The sequence below is a fragment of the Pongo pygmaeus genome, chromosome 1, assembly GCF_028885625.2.
Source record: "Pongo pygmaeus isolate AG05252 chromosome 1, NHGRI_mPonPyg2-v2.0_pri, whole genome shotgun sequence".
In the NCBI taxonomy this organism is placed as follows: domain Eukaryota; kingdom Metazoa; phylum Chordata; class Mammalia; order Primates; family Hominidae; genus Pongo; species Pongo pygmaeus.
Genome location: NC_072373.2, coordinates 77,541,064 through 77,562,611, shown reverse-complemented (window position 1 = coordinate 77,562,611; position 21,548 = coordinate 77,541,064). Strand labels below are relative to the sequence as shown.

The 21,548-nt window shown below is 42.1% G+C and overlaps 1 pseudogene; it reads right to left on the bottom strand.

Annotated features, from left to right (window-relative positions):
* Positions 1–9,226: 9,226 nt before the first annotated feature.
* LOC129038005 (eukaryotic translation initiation factor 4B-like) overlaps positions 9,227–21,548 on the bottom strand; it is a 28,907-nt pseudogene continuing 16,585 nt past the window's right edge.

Below are 21,548 nucleotides of genomic sequence, written 5' to 3'. Positions count from 1 at the left end.
TAAATAAGAAATGAACTCACCTCACAGAGAGAGACAGAAAAAAAATCTTACATGTCTCAGTCTTGGCTTTAGTGTAGAGAGTGGGAAGAACATCTCATCTGGGAATTTAAACTACAAGCTGGTACTCTCACTGGTGGTCTAACTTCACACTGCTAGTGTGGCCCAAATATCCCCAATCTCAGAATTTAATATGAAGTGGTCTCAAAGTGACTAGCAGAAGCAAAAGTAAACCCTCAGAACCAAGGTTCACAATGCCCAAAAGATGGCTCACTTACTCTGGCAATAATCAAAATTAGTCATTTTTAATACAACCAAAAGATAATAGCCATCTGACCAACTTCATTGTGTAGGGATTTAACCTATAATCTCTATTCTGTTAGTTTATTTATTTATTTATATGTTTATTTTTGAGACAGGGTCTCACTCTGTCACCAGGCTGGAGGGAAGTGGCACAGTCATGGCTCACTGCAGCCTTGAACTCCTCAGCTCGAGTGGTCCTCCTGCCTCAGCCTCCTGAGTAGTTAGGACTACAGGTGTACACCACATGTCCAGCTAATTCTTTTATTTTTACTTTTTGTAGAGATGTGATCCCACTGTGTTGCCCTCCCTGGTATTCTCTGGGTTTAAATTTGAAGTGCAATACTTTGTCTGTAGTGACCACTTCAAAGTTACTATTAAGATGGAGAAATTAAGGCTTATATAGCAAATTAACCACGGCACCAAGATGCTCATTTAGACAATCCTTTTTCCTGAAAAAACAGAGCTTCTCTGTGTCTGGCATCTTAGGTCATCCTTCTTGGATGGTAGCTTCTATTAAGTAGCATGCTGTCATCTATGGAAATGGGTATCAGCGCCTGGAGACATCAGTCTTAATTATTGACAAAACCTCCCTAGAGCTCCTAAGCTAATTCTGGGCTCCATAACTGGAAATGCAGATGCTGGTAAAGGGATTGAAGGGAAATATGAAACTTATTGTAAAACAAGAACTAGGTGGGAAAGGTAAAATTCTAAGTTTTTCTATCTAGAAGGAACACCAGAGACCATCTAGTCCAATTCCTCAGGCTATATGGCAGGACTATTCTATCAGATCTTTGCATGGCTCATCTTTTTGCATAACTCAGGTTTCTGTTTAAATGTCACTCCTCAGGAAAGACCCCATTGATTTTCTCATTTATAATAGCCCACCCACATCCCAAGATGCTTAATCCCTTCTTTTGTTTCTTTTAGTCAGAACAATTATCACTTTCTGAAATGGCCTGAAACTATTAGTTAATTATCAACTTGCTTTTTCTGTCTTCCCCCACTAGAAGACAGAAACCTTGCTCAGCTCTATAAACCCAGAGCTAGAATAGCATCTGGCCCCAAATGGAAACTAAAAAAAATTGTTGAGTGAGTGAATAGTGAATGAATCAGTGAAGAAAATAAGGATGATAGCCTTAATTATTTCAGTTTCAGACAAATGAAATTTAATGATGTTAGGTTTAGATTAGGTTTTTGTTTTGTTCTGTTTTTGTTTTTTGTTTTGTTTTGTTTTTTGTTTTTGTTTTTGTTTCTGAGACGGAGTCTTGCTCTGTCATCCAGGTGCATCCAGCGCGATCTCAGCTCACTGCAACCTCCGCCTCCCAGATTCAAGCAATTCTCCTGCCTCAACCTCCTGAGTAGCTGGGACTACAGGCACACGCTGCCACGCCCGGCTGATTTTGTTTTGTTTTGTTTTGTTTTGTATTTTAGTAGAGATGGGGTTTCACTGTGTTGCTCAGGCTGGTCTCAAACTCCTGAGCTGAGGCAATCCGCCCGCCTCGGCTTCCCAAAGTGCTAAGATTACAGGCGAGAGCCACTGCGCCCAGCCTAGATTAGGTTTTAAGTGATTCATTTTCTCTGAGGAGCTACCTGTAATGTTTCAGTATTACAGCCCTTACCATTGTGTCTGCTATATACAAAGTTCTCAGTAAAGGTTTGCTGGATGGAAGAATGCACATGATATACCCCTTTATAATAAGCTTCTTCAACTCTCTGGAAATTGATGAGGCTTACCATTAGAGGACAATGATATATGTGATGATATTAACCAAAAAAAGGTAGAAAAATAGAAATAGATTTTAGATCATATGAAACATTGAAAGAGATGAAAGAGTTAAAAGATTTAAAATAACATTTTAAAAATGAGAAGTGGGGCCAGGTGTTGTTGCTCATGCCCGTAATCCCAGCACTTAAGGGGGTGCTGAAGTGGGAAGATCACTTGAGCCCAGGAGGTCAAGACCAGCCTGGACAACATAGGGAGACCCCCATCTCTAAAAAAAAATTAAAAATTAGCTGGGCATGGAGGTACCTGCCTGTGGCACCAGCTACTCAGGAGGCTAAGGTGGGAGGATTGCACCACTGAACTCCAGCCTGGATGACAGAGTGAGACCCTGTCTCAGAGAGAGAGACAGAGAGAGAGAAAGGAAAATCATCAATACTGGGAAAGGAAGACAGGAGAGTTTTAAAGGAAGAAGAAGGAGAGATTCAAGAAGTCATGGTTGTCTATGTTCCTCTCATTTCCTATGTTAAGTAATCAAAGGAGGTTATAAAATCTTCCTCCAGGAGGGTTTTAAAGATAAGAACACTTTTTTGTTGGCTGGTGTGCCCGTGGATCCATCCTGGAAGTGAGGAATAAACCAAATGGTTTTTCCAACATCTTCTAGACTTATGATACTCTGCATTTGGACACTGAAAAACTACTCATTCGTCATTCAGCAAACATTTACAAAGTTCCTGCTATGTACCAGGAAATAGTTAGAATACTTTTGGTTCCAAGTGACAGAAATTCAATTCATACCTTAATACTTCAAGAAAAAATGGAAGTGAACTTGAAGGATCCTGCTTTTCTCCCAGAGCAACCAACCCACAAGAAGGGCAGGGATGCAGCAGACCCCATGAACCATTGCAGCCAGGGACCTAATATGGTGAGGATTCTATCTCTATCTTTTTTCTTTGTTGTCTTTAGATGTTGTCTTTTTCTTTCTCCTATTGCAGACTACTTCCTCATAGAAAAATAAGACTATGGACATCTTCCAAGATTTATGACTTACAGTTTTTGGCTGCTTGTGATCTCAAGCCCAAAGATCTAGAAGGCACCAGACCCAACTTGAAAGTGTGCCCTACCATCAAGTAATCGATTATAATCATTCAGATGGGACTAAATAAGAACTCCATAAGGACGAAATGCTGTGGAAGGAGAGACATAGTTTTCAAAGTAAGTGGGTAGGGCTGAGCAAATAATACCATATACACTCATTATGGCTTGATACTGTGTTGTACCAATACAGGTGAAACAAATATGATTAAACCTTTATATCTGTAAAATCAAGGTGTCATCAACTGGTACACTACACAAAAATGCTGTCAATGATATCCTTAGGAAGTTTGAATGCAATGGTTTGTTTAGGAACAGCTGAGATTGGCATCTCTCTTTGAGAAGACTGCCCTAATTTTCTTTGTAAAAGGCACATCCTGTCTCTCCAGTTCAGAGGGTTGACCTGTCGCTTGGGGTTAGTGATGACTACAGAAGTGAAGATGATAGTTGAGTAACTGGTTTGTCAACTCTTGGGAGTATGGAAAAGAGGTATGATACTATTGGAGATGGGCAGTATGAAGTAGGAAACAAGAGGAGTAGGTAGAGAGAAAGAGAGAAGAATAAAGAAAACAGGAGAAAGTGGTTAATGGAGTTTATGTAAAATTCACTCCAAACCTCACTTCCTCATAGTTCTCCATGTCCTCCTCCATTCAAGAGTGAGAAAGATAGGCTCTCCTGAAAAATACTGAGAGGGCAAAGCTCTTTGATCTGGGACTGTCTGATCACAGATTGTTCCTTTAGCTCCTTGGCAGTCGGCTCAGCTCTTTCCCTAGATCAGTGTCTGGTTAGAAACGGGGTATGGGACTGAATGAACTACTCACACCCTAGCTTCTTTTCCATGACAACTGATCTTCACCCATTGCATTTGAGGTCTCGTAACTCATACCTTCCCAAGGAGGAATTGGTATGTTTGGAGAAGGAATGGGGTTGGCTTGTGGTCAAAGAGCTGGGCTTTTCAGAACTCTCTAAAGGATTGATATTTTTCTTTTCTTTCTTTCTTTCTTTCTTTCTTTCTTTCTTTCTTTCTTTCTTTCTTTCTTCTTTCTTTCTTTCTCTCTTTCTCTCTCCCTTTCTTTCTTTCTCTTTCTTTCTCTCTTCTTTCTCTTTCTCTTTCTTTCTCTCTCTCCCTCCTCCTCCCTCCCTCCCTTATTTCCTTCCTTCCTTCCTTCCTTCTTTCCTTCCTTCCTTCTTTCCTTCCCTCACTTTGTTGTCCAAGCTGGAGTCTGGAGTGCAGTGGTGCAATCATAGCTCCCCAAAGCCTCCATTTTCCAGACTCAAGCAATCCTCCTACCTCAGCCTCCCTAGCACCTGGGACTACAGGTGCACACCACCACATCTGGCTAGTTTGATTTATTTTTTTTGGAGAGACAAGGTCTCGCTATGTTGCCCAGGCTGGTCTCAAACTCCTGGCTCATGCAAGCCTCCTGCCTCAGACTCCCAAAGTGCTGGGATTACAGATGTGGGCAACTGTGCCTGGCCTCGAATGATATTTCTCTTAGAGATATTTCTGTTTTCAATGCTTAAAGTAATAGTAATTCTTTACAGATGGCTTGAAAGCAAAATATTCCCATTTCCCTTTAGAAAATGGCCACAGTCCAATATCTCTCAAATAGTCCTACAACAACAACACAGGCTAAAGTATGCCTAGTCATTTGTTAGTCAAATGGGAAAGTAAGAAGAAGTGATGGATTGGTGACAAACTGGCTCAGCCAGCTGGTCCAAGTTAGGAGCCATCTTTTCTCTCCCTGGATGAGAATGGCTGTCCAAAATTGCAGGATTTCCAGGGTAGGAATGTTTTAGGATTGCTTGCAAGTCAAAGGATTCATGTGGTGAGAGTCATGGGGGAGATGGAGGTATACAGAGAAATGAAGATGACAAATACCTGCATTGAAATATTAGCGATTCTGAGAACCTCCATTAGGCCTGAAGGGAGAAACCATGACTTAATCATTTCTTTATCTCTAGTTAGCATGTTTGCTATCTCTACGTCTCTATCTCATAGCTGGCACATAATACCTGTTTCATAATATTTAGTTGATTGACTGAATAAAAGTAAGATTTGATGTTTGTGAACATATCTCAGGAGTTCTACACAATCTGGGACTTCCTAAAGGCATAAGATTTGTCCTCTATAAATGAAAGATATATTTCTTTTTTTTTTTAACTATCCCTCATTTAACTCTGATTTGATTTTTCTCAACTGGGCTCCTTGTTAACTGGGAATTTGAATCCAAAAAACTGGCTCCAAATGAGATACAGAAGATAAATTTTCTTTCTCCTAGGCTCCTAAAAGAGGAACAATTCATTCTGGGATCCAGAAACGGAACCCAGAATAGGGATTCTTACAAATTCTAAGCAAAGCTCAGAATTAAACAAAGAGAAGTGCCTTTCAGAGTTATCTTCATTGAGCAACCATGCAACTGCCTCAGAAAGGCAAAAACAAATGTCCAGTAAGTATGGAATTTTCTGCTCATTCTTTCCAATTAATAAGCCCCCTAGGCTTTACAATAAAATCTGGGGGTTTTTACAAAGTCGGATCTCTTTTTTGTACATGAGAATTGCTAGAGTATACTGGCTTAAAATTCAAAAACAATAAGGAAAAGATAAGCAATGAGAATTAGTATTTGTCACTGAGAAACAACAAGGTAAGATACATTTACAGCTTAGTGGCTAAAAGCAGGGTCGCTGGTTGCAGCCTGACTGGGTTTGTACCCTGGCCCAAACCTTACTGCTTCCTTATGGCTTTGAGCAAGGCTGTTGTGAGACTGAAATGCATTTTATCAAGAAAAGTGCTTAAAATATACCTAGAATATAAGCAGTCAATAAATATTAACTAATCATACTATTATTTTTAAAAAATGTTTTCTAAATCACAATTCTAATAAGTCCTGCTTAAAATACTTGAATAGCTGTTCATTTTCCTCCTGGATAAACTGTCCTTTAGCATGGCCTACAGGTACATTCCAGGGCTAGCCTCTGCTTACTCATCCCCTGGAACTCCTCCCAGATCAAACCCTAAGCTCCAGCTTTACTTAGAGCTCTCTGAATTGCCTTCCTCTTTTATATCTCTGTACATATTCTTCCTTCTACTTGAACTATTCTTTCCCACTCACTCACCTGGCTGATATCAATTTGTCCCTAAAATAGACCAGATATCAGCTCTTCCAGGAAGCTCCCCCTAATATAATCAGCTTGGTTTAGGGACTCTTCCCATAAGCTCTTACTTTCCCGTGATCTGCTGCATCATGTTCCTTATCATGCTCTGCTGACATACTTTCCTTCTCTTCCTCCCCCGTGGACTATGTGCTCCTTTGGGAGAAGATGTGACATCTTTTTCTCCAGTGTATCCCCAGCCTGTATCACAGAGCAGGTATTCTAAAAAGTGCTTGGAATTTAAAAAATGGCTAACTATTTAAAAGAAGGAGGCTTAAAAATGAGCAGACTTAAAAATGAGGTTTTAAAATGAATTATCCTATAAGGATCAGCAAAGGAAGAATTAAAACCCAAAAGAAAAAGAAATAAATACAGAAAAATCTGCAATTCCCCCACCTCTCAACTCACTCCTGAATCCTTACATTTGAAGCCTGGAATTCACTCCTTTTTTTTTCAGTTTCAAGTTCTGCTTAAAGACATGTCAGGAGTCACAGTCTCCAGTGACCCAGGTCTTTGATGCTGCTACCTAATCCTGCTTTATTTCCTGCAAGCAACCACAGCACCAACTCTGATCCTCAACAGGAAATTCTGAGCATTCACTGATTCAGGTCCTTTTAAGCTGATTATGGTTCTTAGCAGTAAGAGATCCAAGGCTTTCCATAATCTACCCAATGTGAAGCCTGTCTATTGAACTAGCTCAGCACCTGATTGGTAATACCCAATTGCCTTTATCTTTTCTAAGTATGATAGAGAGCTCCAGTTAATTCTTTAAACACCCTTCTTAGTGGAAATACCATCCCATCACACATTGATTCTGAAAGTGATAGCTGAGGTCATTCAGCAGATCAGTGGCAGAACAAGGAGGTCAGATTCCAGTTCCAGCCAACAGGGTAGTTCTAGGGTCATATAACCCAAGTCAGTCTCTTTTTCCCTTTGGCATTTTTCATTCTGGACACAGAGCTATGGAATTAAAAATGGGAGAGGGGGCAAGCTTAAGAGAAAGTCATATATTGAACAATGATAAGTGGCATGAACATATAATAAATAACATTTACAAATTCCCTCTGTACTGATTCCGAGGAATCTGAAAGGCACCAGCAAAAGAAAATGCCCTAAATTAGCCAAGAGTATTACCCGATGTTCATTTCTTTCACATGAAAAACCCCCCAAGAAACTAGAATAAGAATTAGGAGGGAAATAAGATGTCTGAAGAGTTAGGGACTCTTCCATCATTTTCTTCTGCCACTTCTAAAGATTTTGCTTTGAGATTAATTGGGTTTAAACTTCTGAAATACCTTTCTTGGGATATTTGATCATGGCAAGTGGAAGAGACTTCAGAATATTTCAGTCTCAAGTGGGAATAGCTTCAAAGCTATTCACCTTTCTCAGCAGTAGGCAAAAGAATGGTCAGGGAACATTTCAAAGTTAATGAAATCTCTTCTAGTCCAAAGTCCAAAGATCATATATCTACCTCTATAGCTCTTATACCTACTACACAGTCTGTCACTTAGTAGATTCTCAACAAGTTTTTTTTTTTTGTTTTTTTGTTTTTTTGAGACAGTTTCACTCTTGTCGCCCAGGCTGGAGTGCAATGGCATGATCTTGGCTCACTGCAACGTCCGCCTCCCAGATTCAAGCAATTCTCCTTCCTCAGCCTCCCAAGTAGCTGGGATTACAGGCACCCACAACCACACCTGGCTAATTTTTGTATTTTTAGTACAGACAGAGTTTCACAATGTTGGCCAGACTGGTCTCAAACTCCTGACCTCAGGTGATCTGCCCATCTCAGCCTCCCAAAGTGTTGGGATTACAGGTGTGAGCCACTGCGCATAGCCAAATCATGGCCTCTTACCTTTTTTTTTTTTTTTTAAAGTGCCTTCATTTGTATCATTCACCAATTTCTGTGATATAAATCTTCCAGCATGACCAATTTCAAGCTACCAACAGCTTAACAACCATCTTACAAAATTTTGGAAAAGTTAACAATCACTTTCATCACTTTCATAACCAGTAGGAATCAACTCCAGCACACCAGAGCTTGGCTCTCTGTATTCAAAAGCAAGTCAGTACTGAGTAGTTTCAATGTATTTAGCCCTCAAAGGGAAGTAGGGATACTCAGAGTTGGCTTGGGAACAGAAATTTGACAGTGTAATAAAGCTTCATGCTTAGAAAAGCATATAGGTGATGTCCTGTGGGAACTACCAAGGGCTGAAATAATTTTATGCCTCTAACCTAGTATGAAAAATTGAAGAAGTATATGTAGACCCCTCCTCTGCGTGCTGCACCTCTTCCTCTAAGCAAAGGAGAAAGAAACCTTAGCATGCATAAACCCTCTCCAACAGGGCTGAGGTTTGCATGAACAAGGGAAAAACTCAAATCCAGGTTTGAACGTGCTCAAGTCACAGTTACCAATTTAAGATCTTTGTAATAGTGGAGATTAGATCAAAGAAGGTTATTTCTAATCACTGTACTGAAATGCTTATTTGTGATACACCAGGAATACTTTTTGTGTGTGTTAATAGAAAAACTAAAGTCTGTAAAATATTTTTAAAATATTAATTCTGAGCCAGTATGAGTGATCACAGCCCAAGGGAAAACACAAACCCAACAAGTTTGGTCCTGAGGTGGTTAAATTACAGATTGGTTTTATACATTTCAAGGAGGTAGTAGGAGTTACAGGCAAAAGCATAAATAGATACCTGGAAAGTATATATTGGTTCAGCCTGAAAAGGTGGGATATCTTGAAGCAAGGGCTTACAAGTCATAGGTGGATTCAGAGATTCTAGAATCTGCAATTAAAAGTACAAAAATTTGTCTAAAAGCTTGGAGTTAGCAGAAAGGAATTAAGTTATGAATGCTACGTCAGAGTTAGCCACAATATGACAAGTTTAGCAAGATTTATTGTTTGTAAGCATGACTTAGCCCTTGCCTTCTTTTTTTTTTTTTTTTTTCAGGAGATGGTGAGTTTTATTTTGACTTGTCTGGATAGAGGTTTTGATTTGCTCTCGAATATTCCAGGGTGGAGAGAAACTAGGAGAAAAGCACAGGATGTAGAGGTCTATTTGGCATAATCTTCTCCTTCGTTTTCATCTTCACCATCAACAGAGAGAGGAGCATACTTGCTTGCAGAACTGAACTTGGAAGCTGGATTTTCCTCAGTTTCTTTGGCTCAGGTGCAGATCTGGAGTCTTGATCCTTTTTGCCATCTTTCCTATCTGATTCCTTCCAGTGGTCTTTGTTCCCTCCGACTCCTGGACCACGGCTAGAGTTCCCAGTTTGGCCTTTTGGGACATTCATCCCATCTACTTTATTTTCATCTTTCCTTGCTGGTCCTTCCTCAGATGGTTGAGCTGGAGCTACTTTTCCCCCACCACTTGTAGGGGATTGCTGCTCTGTGTCTGAGCTCTGAGATCAAGCAGGAGGATTAGAACTTCACCTCACCCAAGCATTCTCCTTTGGTGGAGGGGCTGGCATTACCTTTAGGGGCTGATCAGGTTTGGGAAGTTTAGAAGTTGGAGAGTGGTAATCTTCCTCCTTATTGAGTGTTTCATTTTCTAGAGACTTCTCACTCTCTCTCCTTCGTGCATTTCTGCCAGATGTGGTGGAGGTCCTAGTCTGCGATGACTCACTTCCTGTCCTTGACCGTTCCCGTTCCTGAGTTTCTTCACTTCACCAGCTTGGGTGTCTCTCCCGAGGCCGTCGTTCTAGTTTTGGCTCATCCAGCTGACGCTGCAACTTCTCTTGTTCCTTCTGTAGCCGTTCTTCTACTTCTCTTTCTCTAGCAGCTGTGTCAACGGGCTTTGCCCCTCCAAAGATAGAAGCAGCTCAAGTGGACTGGGAGGTACTAGCAGAGGAATCATCTTCCTTAGGAGTACTCCGAGGCTTTAGATTCAGTTTGGGTCTTTGAGGGGGACCTCTATCATCACGCCTATAATCATCCCAAGAGTAATCATCTCTGGAGCTCCACGACCGATCATCCCATCTGTCATATCGGTCTTCATAGCGGTCCCTGCCAGCCCTTGCCTTCTACGGCCTTAGTCTTGTTTGTAATTTGGTATCTTATTACCAGTTTGTTTTGTTAGACTGATGATATTTATTTTAACATTAATGCTGGTCAGTTGTTGTACCTAAACTCCAAAAGGGAGAGAGTAGAACCAGGCATGTTGGATTCTCCCTTATACTCTCTCCCTTTTGGAATTTAGGCACAACAGTTTGGAGTTCAGGCACTCCCAGTTTTTAAGGTTTCTCTGGGGTCCCTTTGACCAAGAGGGGAGCTGCTCAGTTGGTGGGGAAGGGGGGTGGTTTAGGATTTTATTTTTAGTTTACATATGTTTGGCAATAAGCATTGTTCACCAAGGCAAGCAGATAGTTATTTCCATTCTCCCACAATTTACATCATTCACATAGTTTTTGATAAAAGTTTCTCCACTTCTCATGCTGCTAAGTTAATAGGGTTTCCTATACATGAATGCTTGAGATGAGTATGCTGTGATATGTTCCTTAGAGATACACATTTTCAGCCCAGTGTGACTCCTTTAAGCCAATACATCCTCTTCACAATACACTCTGGACAGATTCAGAGCCAGACACATGGGGTTCTCATTATAGGTTGCAGGATTGAACCTGGGGCCCAGGTTGCCCCTGAATCACATATACTTCCTTCTCCAGGTCTGCCCTGTCCTGGAGTGGGGAGCCTTGCTGGGGGTACAAGATGATAGCCATGCCAGCAGGGTTCCTCTAAGGTTCATACTGACTCTACCACACAAACATCAAATAAAAGGCAGGTCTCAGCCTATTTGTCCATTTACACATTTAGTTCCACATCACTCACCTCAGTCTACTTTTTGCATGTCACTTTGTCCCACTCTTGTTTTTCCTACTATTCACTTTTCTAATTGTTCCCTTTCTTCTTACCTAAGCTCATTCTGTGAAATCATTCTACTGTGTTTTCTTCTTTTCTCCTAGGTTGGCTCCTCATAGTTTACCATAGGAGTTAGCAGCATCTGAGAAGTCAAGAAGTCTGCATTTGTACCTTGGCTCCTTCACTTGCTGGCTGTGTGACCTTGGGAAAGTAGCTTGACCTCTCTGAGCCTCAGCTTCTTAATCTGCAAAACAAGGTTGCAATGATTCCTTATCTTATGAGTGTTGAGGCAAAACTAACAATATACCATACGTGCTGAGTACCCAGCAAGTGTTTCTGTGGTAGGTACTTAAATATGTTAGCTCTTCATAACATTACTTTTACCCTTGATACCACCATTGTCTTCAGTAGACATGGTGTTTCTATGGCACAATGTTGTCTCAAGTGACATGGATAATGCTCACAACTCTAGCCCCAGCCCAGCTCTACTTCCAGAAATCTCCTTGGCCAAGGTTCTTGAACAGAGTGTTCATAAGTGCTTTATAGGTGAGGAGATGCTTATAAAACTCACGCCAAACCCGCTTCCAAGCATAGAACTCTATAACACTCTGTTCCTTGAGATATCTTGCAAAACTGTCTTGAATAAGAAAATCCTTAATGACTTTTTGATTCTGCTTGTCATGTACTTTGTTATTGCTGACACAAAAATATGTCTAGACATTTTTTTCTTCAATTTACATTTTATAAATACTGACTTCTTGGCCTTTAAAATGAATAATGGCCATTGAAACAATCATGGTAATAAAATGATTTTATTATTTGTTTTCCCTCTAAAAAGCTGAACCAGAGCTATGCAAGATGGCCTCTTGTACCTTCTATTGAAGGTCAGTCTTGAGTCCTACTTGAAAGCCCTTCTCCTTTTCACCTTCCTCCATTTGTGCTGTGGAAGTAGCCAAGCTCCTGAAATAGGACAGATGCCACCTGGATTTGTGAGATCTGAATACCCTTGAAGGCTGCAACCAAACTCATCTATCAGAAACAGAGGCTTGAGATTACCTCCAGGGTAAAAAATGCCTTTGAATTTTCCAAGATACGTAAAAAAGAGACTCCATTTATGCAGTTACATATGGCTCTGTGTGTCAGGGGAATAAATCATGCTTTACAGGTAATATGACAACAGGCTTTAGAGGCATTTGAGAAATCTGGAGAAGGCAGGAGATAGCCAGCAATAAGGAACAAGAAGAGCACGTGGGGTTTTCCAAAGGGCAATCTGAAAGGCCATTGTCCAGTCACCGCTGTTAGAACCTTCAGCAGTCCCTGACAGCACCATCACTGTTCCATTCCACTCCATCCTCATCCTGTCTTCTCCCTTCCTTCCTAAACTCCTTCTCCAACTCTTGTTCCTGCTTCCCAATCACCCTGCAGTTCTATTCCTGTCTTTGACTTCAAATGGGTGGGTGGTAGGACTACATTTGGCAAAAGGATTCCTAAAAGCTTTGCCCAGAGGTCTAAATTCATTTTCTCTCAGATATTTGTCTTGTGTCATGTTGCAAGCTGCCTGTTGCCATAAGAGCTGCCTAGAACTAGCCCAACATTACCACTGTCAAGTTATAAGTCCTCAGCCCAACCCTTGCACAGTGAATTTGTATTTTGTTCTAGAACCTTAAGGATGATAGCCTGCAAATTTAAAGAAGGAGATTCAAAAGTTGGAAGGTCCCCAGAAGTAATTTTGTCCAATGCCAGAAGCCGAGGACCACTTATAATATTCTTCACAGAGAGTTGTCTGGCCTTTGACCAAATGCCAGGTAATAAAGGTTGTCTCTTCAGAAGAAAAAGAAATGTTTAGGAAAAAGGGGTGGGAAGGAGGTGAAATTTTCATAATATAACTTTTTGTTCCTTTTGAATATCATTGTGTTGTATATATCACTTATTTAAGAAAGTAAATTAAATATTTTGAAAATGCCTTCAGTGTCAGGAAGCTCATTACCCCCAAAAGCAGACTGTTGCATTTCAGATAGCTGGAATTGACAGAAAGTTGTTTCTTGGCTGGGTGGGGTACAGGTCACGTCTGTAATATCAGCACTTTGGGAGGTCAAGGCGGGTGGATCACCTGAGGTCAGGAGTTTGAGACCAGCCTGGCCAACATGGCAAAACCCCATCTCTACTAAAAATATAAAAATTAGCCAGGCATGGTTGTGGGCACCTGTAACCCCAGCTACTTGGGAGGCCGAGGCAGGAGAATTGTTTGAACCTGGGAGGTGGAGGTTGCAGTGAGCTGAGATTGCACCATTGCGCTCCAGCCTGGGTGACAAGAACAAAACTCCGTCTCAAATAAATAAATAAATAAATAAATAAATAAATAAAATAAAGAAAGTTGTTTCTCATGCCTAGGTAAAATCAACCTCTTTATGCTTCCACTCTTCTACTTCTTCCCTGTAGTAATAGTACTGAGCCAGCCACTCCCCTCCAGTAACAAGAAATTTTCAAATATTTGAAGACAACCAATCTATCTTCCTTTAGTTATTTCTTCTTGAATGCTAGAAAGATTGCCCACTTTGCTATGCCAGATCTCTCAGCTAGTTTTAATGTTTGTGGAAAAAAAAAGAACTTGTCCCAGGGATGAGATTTCCTTGTGCTGTCTTGTTGAATCTGGCCTCAATTGCTCACTGAAGGGTGATGCTTGGGTAGAGCCAAATTTTATTGCAAAATAAGGGTGTAGCTCTGGTCTGGCTTAACTCTGTAGGCTTAGAGTGTTTGAGACATGGGGGTAAGAGGGGATTCTCGTTGATGGTGGACACTTGAGCTTCCTAGCATCCTCAGGAAAAATGTATGAGTTTTCATAATAGATTACAACTCATGTTTTTGTTGTAGCCTGTTTCTGTATCATAGAGGTTTTGCACAAACTTTCATTTAGAAGTTTATAAAGTCAATAAAATCAGAACACTAAATTTAGTCTTAGATTGGAAAGGCAATAGACGGGACTGAAGCTCTGTCCCCAATGCCTTTCTTGATTTTCAATAAGCATTGTCTCTCCTCCTCCTTTCATCCCAAGTTCCTATAACTGTGCTAAAATACAAAGGAAGCACCAAAAGCCTATATTCATGTTAAGAAGACAATATGCACACAAAAGCAACAAAGGGAGAATCTGAAACACATTGAACTATGGACAGACAGCAATCAGTCACCAAGGACAGCACTAAAATCATGGGGTCCTCTGCACCAGGTGTACGCATAGGTACTGTAGGGGCCAGAGATTCACTAAAAATATAAACTCACAAAAGGCAGATTAATTGGAGAAAAGGTAGGTAAACTTATTTAACATGTATACTCAGGAGCCTTCAGACTGAAGACTGAAAGATAAAGGGGAAATGGTTCACTTTTATGCTTAGTTCAACAAAGTATGGAGAGCTGTGTAGAAATATGATTGGACAAAATAGGTATGATCTAATGCTAGCAGACTGAGTGGGGAAAACCAGGAAGGCCTGTCTGCCTGATTCTTCTTGGCCTCTGAGCATGCACTCCTTCCTTCTGAGTTTGGGGCAGAGCCCTCTCTGCAATGGGGGGTCTTATGACCTACAGTCAAACAAGGTAAGTCAGATAATTTCTTTATGGACAGTTTTTACACAGAAAGAGGAAAAGTTAGAGTAATATTTTTAGTTTTTATGGCTAGCTTTAGGGAAAAAGGCCTCTGGTGTCTCTGACCCACCTTGGCGAAGAGGGATTCTGGTTTCTATGATTAGTCTCAGGGGAGAAAGCGGGCTGGGAGACAAGAGGGCAGCAGCAGGTCAAAGAAAATCTTTTGCTCCTGAGGCTCTTTCTGAGGCCTTCATTCTGGGGTATTGTTTTCTGAGCCCCAACTGCATCCTACCCAGGGCAAACTAATAGGCCTTCTAGACCCTGAACATTATCTTCATTGCCTGTCTCCTACCAAAAAGGGATCCTACTGATCTATTAATAGATGCCCTTTGAGGTATCCGTCCAGTTTTTAAACTTAAAATCCTAAGTTCTCCACCAACTGAACCCTCTCTTGGCCATGGGGACCCCAGAGAAACCTTAAAAACTTAGTTCCTGGCCATGACAGCAAGAAAGGTTGGACCTACCTTGTTATACTCCCTCCCTTTTGGAGTTTAGGCACAACTGACCAGCATTACTGTTAAAACAGAGATCATAAGGCTAACAAAACAAACTGGCAATAAGATACCAAAGTATACACAAGACTAAGGTCATAGAAGACAAGGGTTAAGTCATGCCTACAGACTATCAATCTGGCTACAGAGCTTCCTAATCTTAACTTAAAACATTCCTTTTTATTGACTTCAAGTTGTAGATGGAACCTTACTCCTTTAACCAATTATAAATTAAAGCATCTCTAAATTCACCTGTAACCTATAAGCACCCCCTCTTCCCACTTCAAGATATCTTGCCTTTTCAGGTGGAACTAATGTATCTCTTCCATGTATTGATGTATATCTTTCCTGTAACTCCTGCCTCCCTGAAATATATAAAACCAAAATGTAATCTGACTGCCTTGGGACCACTTACTCAAGGCTTCTTGGGTTTGTGTTTCTCCCTGGGCAGTCATCACTCATATTGACTCAGAATAAACCCCTTTAAAATATTTTACATAATTTGGTTCTTCATTAACAAGTTGCACCCATGTACTCTTTCCTCCTCGTTCCCTTATGACCAACGATATAATCTGGGACTAACTTTTGAGAGAAGAAAGTCTGCAATGATGAGGACTGAGAAGTGGGTACAGAGAGGTATGTCTGCCAGCAGAATCCAAGCCACATCTTTAAGGCTTAGATTTAGGCCAGAATATAACTCACCCCTTGGAGGTGGCAAGTCCTATAACACCAGGCTTAGCCAGCCTATGGCATTGCTAATGCCATCATCAGTATGGTAAAGGCTTGCTGGAAAGCTGGTCTTCCAGAGCATCTGCTCTGTCATCAGAATTGTTACCATGGCAGGAACTAGGTATCTAGAAAGGCATCAAGTGGATTATTGAGGCCTTCTGTGTAAGCCTGTGCTCTTCTGTCTCCGCTTAGACACACCTCTCATCTATCCATCACTCTGGACCAATTCACACTGGGCAGTCACCTCCCATTTGTTCACTCAATCCATTTACCCCTAGTTTAAGCTGGAACATGTCAAACATTTCTCACCCCAGGGTTTACCACTAACTAAGCAGAATGCCTCACAGTTTCTGCTTTTACTGTTCTCTGTGAGTGTAGGAATCAGGTCTTTGAGGAATGGAGGGTCCACAGAACTTAGCAGGATAGCAAAGGCTGGGTGGGAGTAAGGGAGGAGACCACCCCTCCTATTGTCTTATGCCCAATTTCTGCCTCCAGAGAAAGAAAAAGTAAAAATTAAAAGGCAGAAATGAAATCCACAAGCAGATAGCCCGGTGCCACACCCTGGGCCTGGTAGTTAAAGATCGACCCCTGACCTAATCGGTTATGTTATCTATAGATTACAGACATTGTATAGAAAAGCACTGTGAAAATCCCTATCCTGTTTTGTTCTGATCTAATTACCATTGCATGCAGCCCCCAGTCACATACCCCCTCCTTGCTCAATCGATCACCACCCTCTCACGCGCACCCCCTTAGAGTTATGAGCCCTTAAAAGGGACAGGAATTGCTCACTCAGGGAGCTCAGCTCTTGAGACAGGAGTCTTGTCGATGCCCCCGGCCAAATAAACCCCTTCCTTCTTTAACTTGGTGTCTGAGGAGTTTTGTCTGCGGCTCATCCTGCTACAGAACAGTATGCACAAAATAGTTATCAGTGGAGATTTAGTGATTGCCTATTATCTGCCTGGCACTGTGCTTGGCATTGGGAAATCAAATGAATAAGAAGCTTATAACTTCTTGTTGAATAGAAGAAGCAGACAACTAAACAAGCCATCATGAAACAATATGGTAAGAACGGGCTATTAGAGCATCTGGGATCAGCACCTAATCCAGCCCCGGTGAGAGAGAAGGTTGGGAAAGGGAATCAAAGAACCATCTGGGGGAGGTGACATCCCAAGGGCAGGGAAGATACTAGTTAATCCCAAGACATGGCAGGGTGTAGGAACAGACAGGAGGTTCAGCAGCCAGCATAACTGGTTAGAATTGAATGATGACTCTCTGCATATCAGAAGGTTTATACTTATAGCTAGAAAGTTCTAAAGATTTAAACAGCAGTTTGTCACTCCTCTGATGGTATTTAATGATGGTGATTACATACCAGTTAGTATTCACATTCAACCTAGGTTTACTTTAGAAAGCCTTCTGTCCTGATCTGGAAAAGAAAGCTTAAAATATGTCAAGGTCAGAAAAAGCAATGTCCGGGTATCTATCCCCTACTCGCTAGCTCTGGTAGAAAAACAAAGGCCATCAGCAAGTGTCGACCATGCTGGAATGTGCTGGCACAGCTCTGGGGCTCCGGGAAGTTTCTCTCCTCTCCCTCTTTCCTCTTTTGGTCTACTGAGCTTGCAAGCTGCCTGCATTCTTGTGAGCTGCCCCTGTCAGGTCTCATACAGGACTTAACCAGGCACACACACAGGACAGGCTTAACCAGGCACACACACACCATTGCTTTCAAGCAGACTTCCTCCTGGATGCCTCCCCAATTCCCACTGCTCCACCCACACATGCCCTGGGGCCCTTAGAACTGTGGCAGCTCTCTGGAGACAGAAAGTCTGCAGGGGAGAAACCCTTCTCTTGTGGGAGGACCTAAATGGGGGAGAGGATATGAGATGTGATTGCTAGATCCTGTCCATAGGACTCAGATGGAAGTACAATGGTTCATCCTCTTAGAAAAATCCTTAAAGTTTTCAAAAGAAAGGAGAGGACCTTCCAATCTTTGCTTCCATAGTAAGTGTAAATAACATTCTTACAAGCTCAAATTAAAATTTAGCATGGATTATTTCATTTACTCTGCACAATAATAAAGTGTTTACTATTATTATCCCTCGATGTGCCTCAATTCTTTCATCTGTAAATTGGGGATAATAGCACTTACCTCTTAGTCTTATAGGAATAAAAAAATTAATAGTAAATACATTGGAACTATGCCTAGTGCATAGTAAGCAGTCAAAAAATATCAGTGTGTGTTTTTGTGAGGAATCTGGGGCACAGAGAGGTTAAATAATTTGGCCAGGATCACACAGCTTGTAAAATAAGGCCAAGATTCAAACCCAGGTAGTCTGGCCCCAGAGCCTGCTCTCCTAATGGCAGCATTATTTGCTGTGCTGCTCTGCTGCATAAAAGAATTAGAGTAAAAAGAAACCAGTGACTTTGGGTGGCTAGAGAGAAGCTGGGGAATCCCTTGAGTTTGTGTAAATGAGTGGTTCTCAAAATGTGCTCCCCTGGCAGCATCCTCCCCATTTCCCTAGGAACTTGTTATAAATGCAACTTCTCAGGCTCCATCCCAGATCTACTGAATCTCCAACTCTGGGGTGAGACCCAGGATACTATGTTTTAAAGCATTCTCCAGGGGATTTAGAGGCACACTGATATCCCAGAAGCACTGGAGTCGACTTTTAACTGTTATATCTACTACGCACCCAGCCTCCACAGCAGAACATGGCTCTCAAGTTGCTTCCACTGCATTATGATATTCTTCAACCCATCCCTCACCGAAGTTGGTGATAGAGGTTTTGAAAGGGCTTGGTACAGGGCAATCTTGCAGCAGAGGGCTGCAAATGTGAATTATTAGAAATGTGGGCAGTCTGGAAATGTGAATTAACTTTTGGCCTCATGGCCACATCATATGGTGGCCTCCGTTTTCTGAGATGCTAAGTCACAGATGGAGAAAACAGATTTGGTACCTGGGTTTTTGGGGTGGTTATTGATTTTTTTCCCCAAATTCCCTGGAAATATAATTTAAGGGCCAGAGAAGCTAAAAGGAAAGCGACCAAATGAATCCTGCCTCCTGGGGGAGTGTTATCTGTGTGTTGTGGGGGTGGGCAGCGGTATGGCCAAGGCAACTGTAGCTTTATAAACTGGGTGAGGTGAAGTGAGATAGCTACAATGTCAGAGAACAATTCTGAGTTTTATAAAGACACAAAAGTAATACAATTTTCTCAAGATCAGGGAAGGGGAAGGGTTGGCCCATGAAAGTTGCTAAACTACTTTCTTTAGCAACTTGATATTCCCCGCTGCTTCCGCCAGGCTCAGCCTGCAGCTGCAATCTTCAGAGGGCTGCAAGGAGTATCACTGTTATTACCTAATACTGCCATTTATCGAGTACAGCCCCTGTGCCAGGCACTATTCACTGTGCATGTGCTCATTGTTTTAATTCTCTTAGAACTTAGAGTAGGTATCATTATTTTCATCCTTCTATTACAGATGGATTTAAGGAAATTAAAGCACATAAAACTTAAGTAGGCCAGGCACGGTGGCTCACGCCTGTAATCCCAGCATGTTGGGAGGCCGAGGCGGGCAGATCACCTGAGGTCAGGAGTTCGAGACCAGCCTGGCCAACATGGTGAAATCCCGTCTCTACTAAAAATAAAAAAATTAGCCAGGCTTGGTGGCAGGTGTCTGTAATCCCAGCTACTCGGGAGGCTGAGACAGGATAATCACTTGAACCCAGGAGGCAGAGGTTACAGTGAGCCGAGATCGCGCCATCGCACTCCAGCCTGGGTGACAGAGCGAGACTCTGTCTCAAAAAAAAAAAAAAAAAAAAAAAGTAATTTGCCAAAAAACAAACAGCTACCAAGTGGTGGAGCTGGTTGGAACCCAGGTATCGTTTGTATAGCTCAGTCCTCACCATGTAATTCTGCCTCTTCAGCAGAGTTTGTGTCTACCGCAGGAGATGAGGAAGTGAGGGAGAGTGGGGAGGAGAATGGGGTGAGAAACCCAAGTCCCTCTGTTGATCCTGGGGCTACACTGACTCTCCAGCACTGCCTCAGCCAAACACTGCCACATCAGTCTTCTGGACTGGAGTTTGACACTTTCGCCTTACTCATCGGTCAGGTGACAATGACACATGCAAGCCTTTGCCAGGGAGCATCCTGAGACAGGTATCAAAGTCTAGCCCTACAGCACTGTGTTATATCAACCCTGACTGAGACTAGAGCTCAAGCAGGCACCCAGTTCTTGCAGAGCTGCCCTGGCTTCGGGGAGTTTGGCTCAAGTCCCAGCTGCCTCTTTTCTCAATAGGAAATTGTCACGAAGCGCATTCTGGCTGGAGGGAGGGGCATTTCTCTTCATGACTGCCATTTCAGCTGAGGAGGCTGGGTTGACAGGTATAACCAGGTTTTCCCCACCTGCCTACCCTTTTCCTAGCAGGCAAGCAGAGGCTTCTTACTGAGTCTTTCCTTCTGGGTATTTTACAAAGTTGGGGGGGTGGGGTCTGGTTTTCTCTGGGGGAAGAAAATTAAAAGCCAACAGGCCTCTCCCTAGGAAATTGCAGGCATATGCCAAGGTTCTCAGAACATTGCCAGCTCACCTCTCCTGACAAATTACCTCTCCTGACAAGTAGCCAATAGGCTTTCAAAACAGCAGTACCCCTGACTAATAGCAAATGTTCTCTTTTTATGGAACACAAGGTGTTCACAGGTGAGAGCAGATCTCCTTCCTTCTGCAGACGTGGGGCTATGGAGAGCAAGTGAGGACTCTCATACTCATTTTACAGAACAGGAAAATGGAATTACCCCCTCACAGAGGGGCTAATTCATTTATATGACTCTGCTAATGCCTGAAGGAACTGGCAGCTCGAGATGGGCACAGGACCCAGACCCTTGATCATTGTGAATGCTTTCTGAACAATGGCAATATCAACCATGGATCAACTCCATCACTGGGCACTGCTCAGACGTGTAACTCTTGGCCTCTGAGCAATATGTGCTTTGTTTCCTACTTTGAGGCCAATTTTAAACTTTAATGTGTGGAGCAAAACTTATTTTTTCCCTATTGGACAGTCTTTAAAAACTGGTAAAAATACAAGGGGCCCTTGTTACCTGGACCAAGATCTGAGGAAATGCTTCTTTCCTAGGAGAGGACTCTGGAACAAACTGTCCCTTTTAGTGGGGCTGATGCAGCCCCTGTAAGGCCCTTAGTAAGGACTTAAATCATTCTGATCAATTAGCTTAAAATCCACCAGTTCTTAAACACTTTCTCTCCCACTTCCTCAGGGAAGCCTTCCTCAGTCCCCAGTTCTAGAGGGACCCTTCCTTGCCTTTAATTTTTGAGAGCTTTATTGTCACCTGGGTATTAAAGAGCTTGTGTTTGAGAAGCAGGCTGTCACTTCTCTCTAGGTCAGGCTTTTCTTCACAGCAGGTTGTGAGCCAAAAATTCCTAAGCCTATGCTGGAGGGACCCCAGGTAACCCCTGACACTGCTGCTGTATTTGTTCAAGCAAATCTTCACTGAGAGCCTTTTATAAGCCAAACTTGATGTAGACCTAGGAGATACACTAGTGATTCAAA